Raw genomic sequence first — 12534 nt, forward strand, 5'->3', positions numbered from 1 at the left:
AGCTCTGATCATAAATATTGTGACTATTTCTACACTGTATCAATAACTCATCTTGCTAGACCAATAGATCTTTGAAAATCAACCAAAACCAACTTATCCCCTCTTCTCCCCAGGACTGTATCCCATGGGATTCTTACAAGCAGGTCCCTCAATAGGCCAAAACTCTGCCTTTGTGAAGGGCTGCAGTTTGCCTCATTTACTCATCTCAGGGTCCTGTACTGCAGCTGAGCTGGCCCCCAGTCTTCAGATCCCTGACCAGTTGGCAAGCATCAGGCCCAGCAGAGCCCATGCCCTCATCGGCTCCCCAGTCACCTATATTAGGAAGTTGTCAAGGCACTCCAGAAAACTCTCACATTTTTTGTTTTTAGTGTCCATCTCTTTTAGATGCCTATATTTTGGTCAACGCTCTCAGACATATAGTTTGATTTTTCGGTGGTCCTATGTAGGGCCACAAGTTGGATTTGATGATCCTTGTGGGTCCCTTCCAATTCAAGATATTCTATGATTCTGTGATTTTAGCCCTTCAACACGGACCTGTATTCCCACAAACCCTGGTGTCTCCTTGTCAACAAAAATTACATGGAAGTCAACAGGAGCTTGCTCACTCATATATGCCTCTGACTTCATATCTGATTAAGTACAGGAAAATCAGACTAGACAAAAGCTAAGAAACCAGTATAAAGATTAATATAAAGTAAAGTAAAAGTAAAGTAAAAGTAAAGTAAAAGTAAAGTAAAAGTAAAGTAAAAGTAAAGTAAAAGTAAAGTAAAAGTAAAGTAAAAGTAAAGTAAAAGTAAAGTAAAAGTAAAGTAAAAGTAAAGTAAAAGTAAAGTAAAAGTAAAGTAAAAGTAAAGTAAAAGTAAAAAAATTTTCCAACATACCGAATATTTTTTAAAATACCAGACTGAACACAGAGCTACAGGTCAGATATTCTCTTAGATTTTGGAAAAAAATAATGAAAGTCTCCTGTCACTAAACAAAGGCAAAAAACTTCACCTGACTTGAAAGGCTTTAGATTTGCATCAAGAGAACCAAACCCTGGTACCTTGTTCTGGCTGCTCTTAAGGTATATTGAAATTGTGACTTATCCCTCAGACCAAGATGAAACAATTCTGTCAGGCTATCTTTGGCCTCTGAAGTATTTCAAGCTTTCTAAGTCACTCTTTTCTCACCACTATCTGCTGCAATGACAGCATGTCTCTAGTATATCTTTCAAGTAAGAGAACCATAATGAGAACAAGAAAAAGGGTGTAACACGATCAACAGTTTAAACAACATTTCATCTTAATCCCACTCGTTTGCTAGTTATTTCCCTATGCTTACTGGTACTTTGAGAAGAAAATCACTTACTCATCAGGAAGTTCATATTTATTACTTCATCAGCTGATTTAGTTATGCCCCAGGAGAGCTTTGAAAATGCTAATCAATGACTATACCATGGTAAAAAACTTTTGTATTTCTGCCTTTCCACATAGCTTGGCAATCACAATTACAAACAAGGCACAATAGGGTTTACAAATTCTATCATGAGGAAGGACAGAAAATCTTGAAAATCTATTGCATTTTACCATTTTATTTTGCAATATACATTAAACAATAAGTGCTTTATACACAGAAAATCAATTCTTAAGAGGCAAAAGAATAACAGGGCAGGTCATTTAGAAAAAATCTATGATACATATTTAGAATTAACACAATTAATCCATACAACCCTCTTAATCCAAAAATGTCAGGCAGTAAATTGACTGACCATTTTTAAGACAGGTGGTAGCATATTAACAATATGGATGTGCCAAGTTTACTGGAAACAATTCACTTAACTCACACAAATGCTACTATAGCCAGACCATCACTTAGCACGTCAAACATCGATAACTATCTGATGCACTTAAACAGCTTGGGAAAATATATGGAGTGGAATAATCAATTTTCAGGGTCAGAAAAGCATTCACTATGGACAGCATTTTGCAGTCCTCCTTGAAATACATAGTTTTTCTATAGCTACTTTTATGGAAGAATATTTACAACCTGTCTAAATGTCCATACCAAGGTTATTGCTTAGAAGTCCACAGGAAGTCATAGCACCATATAGACAAAACCTCAGAAACACAAAACTATCAGCTTCACTTAGATGCATCCTTCCTGCAACATATTACAAGGTCCCACAGTCAACACTGATCCTTCAGCTTCACCTAGACCATTTCAAGTCACTGAAATTTTTACTTTGCAAGAGCAGCAGTAGCATCTATATCCTGGTCTTTGCACCTCTTAATAGTAAATATACATCTTTGCTGTTAAAAGCTCAACACTTGTAAATGTCCCCATCCTGCAATACTTTATCACCACAAGAGGTAGTTATCTGAAATTACTGTAAAAGAAAACATCTCTAAGTTCTTTTTTACTACTTCAAAAGTTAAAAGAGCCAGTCCTATGAGTATGGCTGAAGAACACGCAGTTCTTTTCAGTGTAAAGAGCTGGTAATGAAGACTGGTGGACACTTGATCAATGGTGTTCAATCAAAGCAATCTAAAGTTTACTGGACTGTTTAAATACAGGAAGACTGATATACAAACAGAAGATAGAAAATGTTTTATTTGGCATTTTAATACAAGTCACAATCCAAACTAGTTCATTAAATGCAAGCTGTGAAACTTAACTTTGATCTATAAGTCACCAGAGAAAAGGATAGTAAAAAAAGAAAGCTGTGATAACTAGATTTTCTAATTTTCTTTCCTTACAGCTCTCTCAGAAGAGATCCAAGCATTCCTTTGGAAGTTCTTTTCTTCCAAATAACTTGTCAGTGGATCTGTTCTTAATTGTACGTATAAGGACAAGTTTTCATTAGGGTGCAATTAGGCATGCAACTCCATTACTATTAACAATGCAATGAAGAATAATAAGGCAGAAATAAAAGCACTAACATTTTTTCAAGGTAACGGGTCATTCTTAATGGAAATTGTGTGCCTTAATTTCCTATCCCTGGTAATACAAATATATTGTCAGATCATGAGGACAAAAAGGACAAACCTTAAAAACCACCACCACCAACAAACCACCTCCATCCTACCCTGCCCACAGCTAGTAAAAATAAAAGAAAGAATGAAATCTTGGCCTTATGAAATGCAGTAGGAACTTTTTTTTTCTTACTTCACTTGAGGAACACTTCAGCTCATGACTACTGATTTAGCAATTTCAAATATCTTTAGTAAGTACAGCTTTACATGCAAATCTATAATATCCAGGAATATGCTAGAAATATGAAAGAGAACTTGGTAATAGCTAAAATAAGAGTTGATCCAATATCAGATGAAGAGCATGAGCATTTTTCTATTGACTTCTGGAGGTTTTGGATGGTGTCCACTTGGAGTCGCATACTGAGAAGGATTTCTATGCTAACCACAGTGTTTTCTTTGCCAAGGGAAAATAAAAACATATTTAATATAACGACATTTTATCAATTATGAAAGCAAAATGTCTCATCTCCAGCTCTAGAGTAGAAAGGGAAGCTTTATTTTCTTGGTTTTAACAAAAAAAAATAGTGTTTCAAGAAAAAAACAAAAGGCACAGGAAAAGAAAAACACTCGACTATCACATTATTATTAAATCAGAATGGGTGAAGATGTTTTCTCTGTATTTTAGTTTATGTATTTACCATATTTCCTATTGCAAAAAAATACTAATTCACAGCAGCTGCTATGAACAAGTTGACAACTTAACAAGACAGCAGACAAAATATTTGATTAGTTTTGCCTGGTGGTAAAAATCAATATTCATTCAACAAATTTAAAGAAATAACCTTCAATCCAACTATTTAAGGTGTTTTGGGGTGAACTCCATGTGACCTATTAAAAAGCTCAATACACAGGAAGATTTAGGAAGACAATTATAGAAGATGATTTGCTGTATTAGGCCAGTGGTCACAGATGGAATTGAGCTTCAGTCACAGAGGTCAGTAATAGAGTTTATAAAAACCAGGGCAAAACCTATACAACAGGATCATATGTCTGCAGGTAATCCCCCTTCTCATACAAATTAGCTGAAGGCTGGTTTGTTGTTGGAAGTATGAGGGTTTTTAACAGCTTTGAACAATATTTTCTTTTATAATCCCCATTTGTATGCCTGTACAATTCTATTCTTCCTCTTCTTATAAATGGCCAATGACTTTCTTGAATAGTGCTGAGCACTTTGCTTCGGCAGTTGGAATCTACCTGTGTAAGGCTTATATAGAAAGCACAAGGGCCTCATACTCCAGCTGTAACACATATTTTAGAAACTATGCCAAAAAAAGAATTGCACAGGAAAATTGTGAGTTGTGCTACTTATTACCAATATTTAGGTTTTTATTGTTCGTTTTGCTTTTATATAGTTTTCTTTGGCAAACTTGTTACTTGTTACTCTTCATTCACATACATAGCATGCTGAACGTATTCTGAAATGGTTTCTCTTTATATCTTTTTTATGGCAAGATAACAACTATTTCATTAAAAAACTTCTATTTCAGCACTCAGAAAATCTCAGAAAATACTGTGGAAAATAAGTATGTGCCAACATCACTATGATTTTTTAAGGTATTAAATATCTATTTCTTTTATCCTTATGTTCTTTTTATTGCTGCCATGACCCTGAGGAATGCCAAATTGCCCTCTTGGAGTGCTATGAAAACTGGAATCAGGCACCTAACAGCTTTCCTCTGAGCTGCAGGACTCTCAAATTTGAAGGATGTCTCTTTTCTCTGTCTCTTTTTCCATCTCTGCTGGAGACATGAGAGAAAATTTCAACATACAGCTGTGGATCACTGAAAATCCTTCTGGTACATAGACTGCTGCAGTTCAGTGGTTTTTCTTAGGAAATATTCCTGTTATGTACTCTGTGCACCAGTGCCTGTCCTCTATTTTTATCTTTTTTTTTTCTTTTTTTTTTTTTTCATAAAAGGCAAAAGGTGAAGTCAATCATAACATAAGTCCCTTAAAACAAAAAAAGAACAACTCTTCTCTTTCTCCAGCTGTAGGACTGCTGCATGCAGAACTAGTACAATATCGAGGTGAGGAAATTACTCCTGCACTATACAAAGTAAGTAAAATCAGTCTGGCCTGACCTCTTTAAAAACAAGAGCAGCTGATTAAATTGCTGTTACTGCTATCACTTCACAGGTCCAATTGTACAAGGGTAATGGTCCTTTAGTTGTATCAGCAGTCATCTCAGAAACAACAGTCTGAGTGGTTTTCTGTATTTTTTTTTTCTGATAGTACTTAATTGCCAAAATATTAGGTGGTTCAAGTAAATCAAACAGTAAATAATTGAGACGATGGAAATCTATGACTCATTCACAGAAAACTAAGCCCTGCTTGTCTTAGCATGAACAGCCATCTGAATTTTTCTTGGCCTACAGCCAGGATGACTTCACACAGGTAAGTAAAAATAGAGTCAGATTTCTTGCATTTACAGTAAAATATGATTGCTCATGCAGGACACTGGCTCAGCAACAGTCACAGCTACAGGATTACCCTTCCAGGATTACAACACAATAATGTTCAGTCATTACGTATGAGGTGGATATGGGAACTTGCCTCCCATACTTCCCTCTGCAGTGCATCAGCCATGCCACATACTTAACAAGAGCTGCTCAACTTGAAGACCAGCAGGATGCTCTACCTGGGGGACAGTGCAAGGCTATCATTACAGCTGGATGACCCACAGAGCTTTTAACGGAAATACTCAAGTCTCTCTGGACTAGCAATGAAGTTATGAATATGAAAAAGAAAAGGCTGCTTCAGTTGTTAGGACAAGATAGTAAAATAGAAACAAACAAAAAACCCACAGGCTCCACTATCTTTCTAAACTCTGTCAACTTACCACTTCCTACATCCAATTCTAAACCAGGACTCAGACCGTGCAGAGATGCTCACCAGTTCAGTAAGACTCTTGTTCCTTGTTGATTTTCCTTGCCATGTCTAGTATCAGAAGGGACAGAATACTACACATGAGGTCCTAAGGACAGTTAGTGTTTGAAGAAAAGAAGTTGATAGTGTTTTTGTCTTGAAGTGTGTGTATAAATACATATGTATATCCATGCACATACATAATTTGAAATCAAAAGATTCAATTTTATAAGCTTCCTACGTTAAGTCCTAGCTTTAGCCAACTGCTCTTGTGAAATAAGGTCTAAAGGTTGGTAATAATCAACATTTATGAAGACTGCTCTCTTTGCTCCCATTTCATGTCTTGGCCTGCCAGGATGAGAGCTGGTGCTTTGGAACATGTGCTTTGGAAATCTACTCAACAACTTTGTCAAATCCCTTCCAATCTTTTGGTTCTGGACCATTTCACACCAGTGGCTTGTCACAATATATTACTTCTTTCTACCCAGACAGACTGAAAAATATTTTTCACTAGTACATTCTGGCAATGCATCCTGTTTCCACAGCTTCTCACAGCTGTAGTTTAAATCATAAGGTGCCAGGTACCTGACAGGCAGCCATGATGCCACAGACACGTGAAAATACACTGTGAGGAACTACACAAAGAGCTGAAGACAATTTATGAATCTTGGACACTGTACTTGGATTTTCATTGTGGGTGGCCTTCACTACTGCCTTTGCTAACAAGATGTAACAACACACACAAAATAAGTGTGTGTCTATACTCACTTCTCCATGACACATCCTTCTAAATTATTTAGTCCCTGCTTGGAAAACAATCTGGTTCTAAATTCTTTATAGAAAGGAGCCTGCTTGCTCAAAAAACATGACTAAAGGGAACTGAAGAAAATACTAAACTATGTAATACTCTTATTGTGCTACAAAGTGAAAATTAATTTTCACGAAAGGTACAATACAAATCACGTAAATCTCCCTTTACTCCTCACAAGAAGTCTCAGGCTAAGCACCACCAGAAAACTCAGATCTTTTCTGTGCAAAAATCTGATTCAGGTCTGAAATGGGCCATAGGGGTCTTCGCGTCCTAAATGTCCCAGGATCAGGATACATGTCACATTATTATTACAGAGCATAAACATGGTATTATATTAATTTTGTAAAATGTATTAGTTTGTCCTTACTATGCATAGACTTCTTGCTCTATTTACCAAGCAATTACCAAGCTCTAAATCTTCACTATGCCTCCTAACACTCACTTACCAACGGTTTGTCATTAGGTGCATAATAATGCTTTAGACAGAGTCTCGGTGTCCTCCCTTCTCATTCTCGCCTTGGGAAAACATGCAACATCCACTCAAAACTTGGTTAACTGATTAAAACATACTTTCTAATAAGCCTATGACTTTAGTGAAGCTGGTTAAATATAAAGGAAAAAAAGATCTTATCTCGTGTATTAATCAGACAATCAAACTGCACTTCAGTCTGAAGATATTTCTTGAGATGTGGAAGAAATAAGTTTTTATGTCACTTATTTTAAGGTTTTGCCTTGTATCTCATACCTCTCTGTACAAATCATATCTCATTTTTGTGCTATCATCCTTACAACTTTGACATACAAGGACACTCAGTTCCACATTTGCACACTCCTGACCACAGAGACCAATTTGCATTATCCAGGAAGCAAATGTGATCACCATGCAGAAAGCCTTAGAGAGGCAAGTATACATTTACCAGGAGAACCTGTAACACTTTTCTCCATTGCAGATGATATGATGGCCACAAAACTGCACCCTTTCAGTGTCCCTCAGGGCAACAGAATATAAATTAGTCCCTTAAGAGAAAAACATCACTGACAAAGGAATATTTATATATTTGGTTTCTATAAAGTGTCAGAAATTTTACCCTAATTTCCCCTCATTCTGACATAGGACATGTGTCTACATAATCTATCAAACATCTTTGTTCCCACCTCCAAGTGTTTAGGGCTTCAATAAGGTTGTTATCCCTGAGAATCCCTGAGAAGCAGAGGGTTGCTTTCCTGAGCACTGCACTTTCAAAAAGCACTGGGACTACACAAGTCCTTCATCACCTCGGACTAAACTGCTGGTAGCATAAGCATTAAATTCCATTACAATTCTTATTTTCTGAATGAGGCTTAGAGACCTTTGCAGATTTGTCCATATGAGTGAATGGAAATGGGCACTAATGTAGAAATCAGTGATAAAGTTTTCTGTTTGTGGCATGCAGGCACGCTGCTGTTCTCACGGCCTATTTCTCTCATTTCCAGCCTTCTCAGCACATGCTGTCCTGATACTACTACTTAAAATCAGCTCCATGCAGGAACTTCTGAAGTCCTTCGCTTGTCTGCCAGTAACCAAACACAAAGCTTACATTTCTAACAGCTCCTACCCGTTGATCCAATTGCACAAGTTTGCCACTTGCAGTGACAGCCCTGATCACCCACAGAGCTGACACAATGAGCCAGTGGCTCAGCAACTGCACCTGGCGGGTACAGCTGAAGAGCTGAAATTATGAAATTAAGCTTGGGATGGCTGACTTGCAGAACTACATCAATGGAGCAGAAGGACAGCTGATAACAGGAGAATAAGAGAGCATATTGCCCTCTTCATTAAACTTACTACTGTGTAAAACACTAAGCAAACCGGACATGCTAAAAATTATCCTCTTTTTGCTGTTTTAATGTTACAAGTGGGCCCTATGGTCACCTGTCATAATAAAGGATGCATTGCTCTGGGGCTGTAAATTCATACTACAAAAATATTTTCCTGTCCCTTCCCTCCTGAAGAGGGAAAAACAATTTGATTAGGCTGGGGGAAAGGTGTCAAATTCCATTACAAACAACCTCCCTTAAAATTACACTGTGTATGTACAATAAAAATAAGAATTAAAAAAAAATAAAATAAAAATAAAAAAGGAGTGATTTGTGTTAAGTTCTCATTGCTTCAACAGTTGCTTTCAAACCATGATGGAAAAAAAAGTCTCAAGATCACGTACACTTTACAGAAAAGCTCTGTTCTCCATAAAGTTGCATGGTTAATTCAAAACACTTCATTCACAAGCAATATGCAACCTGAATATTTATTCATATTCTGATGAGTGAGGCTAGGGTTTCATCTTTACTTCAGTTTCTTCAGAATGGGACATAATTTCTTCTTAAAAATCTGACTGGAACCTTCAAACATCTGCAGCAAAGCTCCTTACTAATACAGATTCTGACTTATGTTTCCCAATGATAGCTGTCATGGGTTTTCCAAAAGATTAAGCCTTCAGTGCTACATTAAAAGTAGAGTAAAATGAACTAATTTAGAAGTGCAAAGTGAGAATATGGTAATTTAAAAATTTTTAAAAAGGATAAAATAAATTAAAAAAATCCACTTTCCAATTTGCCACTATGACATAAGAGAATCACTCTACTTTGTGTTTATGATAACTTTAGTGACTTTCGTATCAAATCACAGTTTATCCAGAGCTGAAATATCAGGAACTGGTGGGCAGTCGAACTATGAAGTGCATAATCTTGTAACACCACCATATTGTGAAACTTAGACTGCAGGCATGGATCCAGAATACAGTAATTACGGGTTTGCTTCCATCACAACCACCCTGGAAGAGACAATCTTAGTGGCAACAACGGACCAATTATGATTAAATCCTTCAGATCTTCTATTCAAGAGTGAAGAGTAAAACAATTATTTAGGAGGCTCCTCAGGATACAGGATCAAAGGGAATTTGTGTGTTATAGATCCCAATTTGTTTTACAAGACACAGGGAGGCATAAACTTCTTTATTTGACAGAAGTGACTGAAACACAAAATTTAGGTGATATATACCCCAGGTAAAATGATAGCAGAGAGAAGAAACAATTGTGCACCTTTAATACCACCTGCTCATATAAATTCAAATCACCTCTTTGCATTTACTCAGGACAAACTGGGACCAATAGAAAACTGCTAGAGTACCTGGCATGCTTTGCTCTGTGGTAAGTGCCCTATTCCTGCAGGGCAGCCTGTGCAATTATTGCTTAAGAGTTGCTTTTGTGCTCAGGGTTGACATTTGCAAGAAAAGTCACAGCTGCCAAAGGAAGAGTAATGATGCAGCCTTGTGGTAAACATAATGAACCAAAAAAAAAAAAAAAAGAAAAGAAAAGGAGAAGGGGAAGAATAGCTCCTCAAGAGCACCACTGGAAAAGCTGGCCACTGCTTCCAGATGTGCAGTTTCCCTGAATTTCAGACAGAGTATTCATTACAAATATTTACCTGGCAAGTTCTGACATTTTTCTTTAAGATCTATGTTGCTTGAAAATATTATTGACTTTTTTTTTTTTTCTCCCCAAAGTAAAATATTGATTTTCAGGTAAACTTGCTTATGTCAAGGCTAAAAAGGAAAAGGTGAGTTAGAGATAAACCTTAGGTCCTTCTTCCTTTTTATTTTTATTTTTTTTTTTTTTTGGTATAAAGTATAACATTAAAACAGTCTTTTTAGGTCAGGCTATTCTTCCATTTATATCTGACTAAAAATTAGACAAATTTTGTCAGCCAGCAGAAAAATGGAAGAATGTTTCTGCTTTGTCTGTTAAAAGGAGAAACATTTCACTGAGGCATGCCAAACATTATAGACTCCAATGTAATCTTCCTGAGAGGTTTGGACTACGCAGGTTAAATTCTATAATCACACACTTCTGTGAAATGATGTCTTTTGCTCCTCCTTTTCCTAGAGCTGCTATATAAAACTATATTTTACTTTTTGCAAAAACAAGAGCAGGAAATTTATTTCATGAGGGAGGATATTTGGCTAGATATTTGAGCACAGGAAGGAGTCCCACTGAGTATTTTATTTAGCAATGATTTTCCTTTCTGGCAGTCTATGAGACACAACCTATTCCATTATACTGAGAGCACTTTAAGATAACCCATTAACAAAACCCACATTCACACACACACACATTTATACATACACACACTTTGTATATACTGAGTAGTTCATTTGCTTTCTGTTGTATCTTTCTATATTACAACCTTGACCAGTCAAGGGAACCCAGGCCTGTCATCAAATCCTAGTCTATTCAAAGTGTATAATTCAGTGACTGGCAAATAATAATAAGGACTACCATTCTGGATAGATTAGGGAGATGCTGTGTGTGTTGTAGAACATCAGGTTCTTAACCCTAGGTTACTGCTCCACTAGGTGACTCCTCAAGTTCTCAGTTGAAAAGTAACCAATATACCTTACTATGTGACACAACTGAAAATAAATGAGACTTCATGCCAGATTAGATGCTAACATTGGACAGTCTCTTCAAAGCTCATCAAGATGAGATGATGATCATCATCTCTTCAAGATGATTACAGAAGAAACAGGTATTTTTTGAGCCAAGACAGAAAAAAATTTCGAAGAAAACAACAAGACACAATGAAAGAAAATGGTCAACAAAAGTTAATAAATATTTTCATACATAGGACTTCTGCTGCTGATGATCCCCTTTCCAGTTTTGTATATACCAATGTTCAAACCCAACAGAACACTAACATGCAGCTACGTACTTTCAGAGAAGATAACGACAGTGCTGCTTAAGTGGATGACAGTGAGAAGTTAGGTCCGTGGTTGGAGTACGTTTGAAAGCAGACAGATAATAGAAAAGAATAGCAGTAAATTGTAATATAAGTTCTAGCAGTAGCCTTGTCAGATTCAGGCCATTTTCTTTTATTTCAGTATAGTGTTAAAACTCCCTTTAGCAAGAACATAAACATGAAATTTTAAGTCATAGTTGCTGAGCTGTTGCATCCTGATCAGAGATAGCTAGCAAGGCTCCCAAAGGTCAGAATCCATGTATGATAAGAGCTGAGGGAAAGAAAAAGTTTCTGTTCATTTATGTTTCTTTCAAGCAGAATGAAGCTTTTTTTCTCAGCATGACTTGGTGGAAACTTAATCTGTCTTGATTTGATTACTACTTTGATTTCACTATGGATGGGATCCTCCTGTCAGAAAAGTCAAAATAAATTTCCACTGTGACAGTAATGGGCTTTATCCTGTTCATTTGAGATCATTCCTTTGAGTCAGGGGGTGTTCCACTTTTTGTTAAACAAAATTAACACTTTTTTTTTTTTTTTTAATACATGTTCCACAGAATAGTTTCAGTCTCATTGATTCAAACTGCTAAGTACAGACTTGCTTGCAAAAATAGCATTTATCCAACAGACGGGAAAAGTATTTAATTTTCTTCTAATCAAAATTAATAAAGATTCTAATCATTTCATTGAAACAACAGAGACAATGGACTCATTTTCCTTCCTTTTTTTTTTTTTTTTTTTTTTAATTTTCTCTAAGTACTCCTCCAACACACACACACACACACGTATTTATTCTAATAGGAATTTAAGAATTTCATTCTTGAAATACATAACTGACAACCTTCAGTGGCAGTCATAGTCCAGGATTAGTACTGCAGTCTTACCTTTGATGTCTTGTCTCTTCTTCAGAACCATCAGCATATGTGGCTTGTACTGTACTCGCCAACAACTTGTGTCACTAACTGCACTCTGCAGAAATAAAAAAAACATTAAAAAAAACTTCAGAGCTGTGATAATACACTTTTCTCTTCCAACACCTTCCCAAACTATGTAATAGCATTTCCATTCTA

At 36.4% G+C, this 12534-nt stretch overlaps 1 long non-coding RNA gene across 1 annotated transcript in view; it reads right to left on the reverse strand.

Moving 5' to 3' along the window:
• Nucleotides 1-12534, reverse strand: part of LOC311444191 — a 433978-nt gene that overhangs the window by 254405 nt on the left and 167039 nt on the right. Inside the window, exons 2-3 of the long non-coding RNA XR_014697698.1 lie at nucleotides 12349-12433; nucleotides 10154-10271 (exon numbers count right to left, since the gene is read on the reverse strand). This is a non-coding gene — a long non-coding RNA (uncharacterized lncRNA). The remainder of the gene's footprint in view (nucleotides 1-10153; nucleotides 10272-12348; nucleotides 12434-12534) is intronic.

Source organism: Aythya ferina (genome assembly GCF_964211825.1).
Source record: "Aythya ferina genome assembly, chromosome: 13".
Classification (NCBI taxonomy): Eukaryota; Metazoa; Chordata; class Aves; order Anseriformes; family Anatidae; genus Aythya; species Aythya ferina.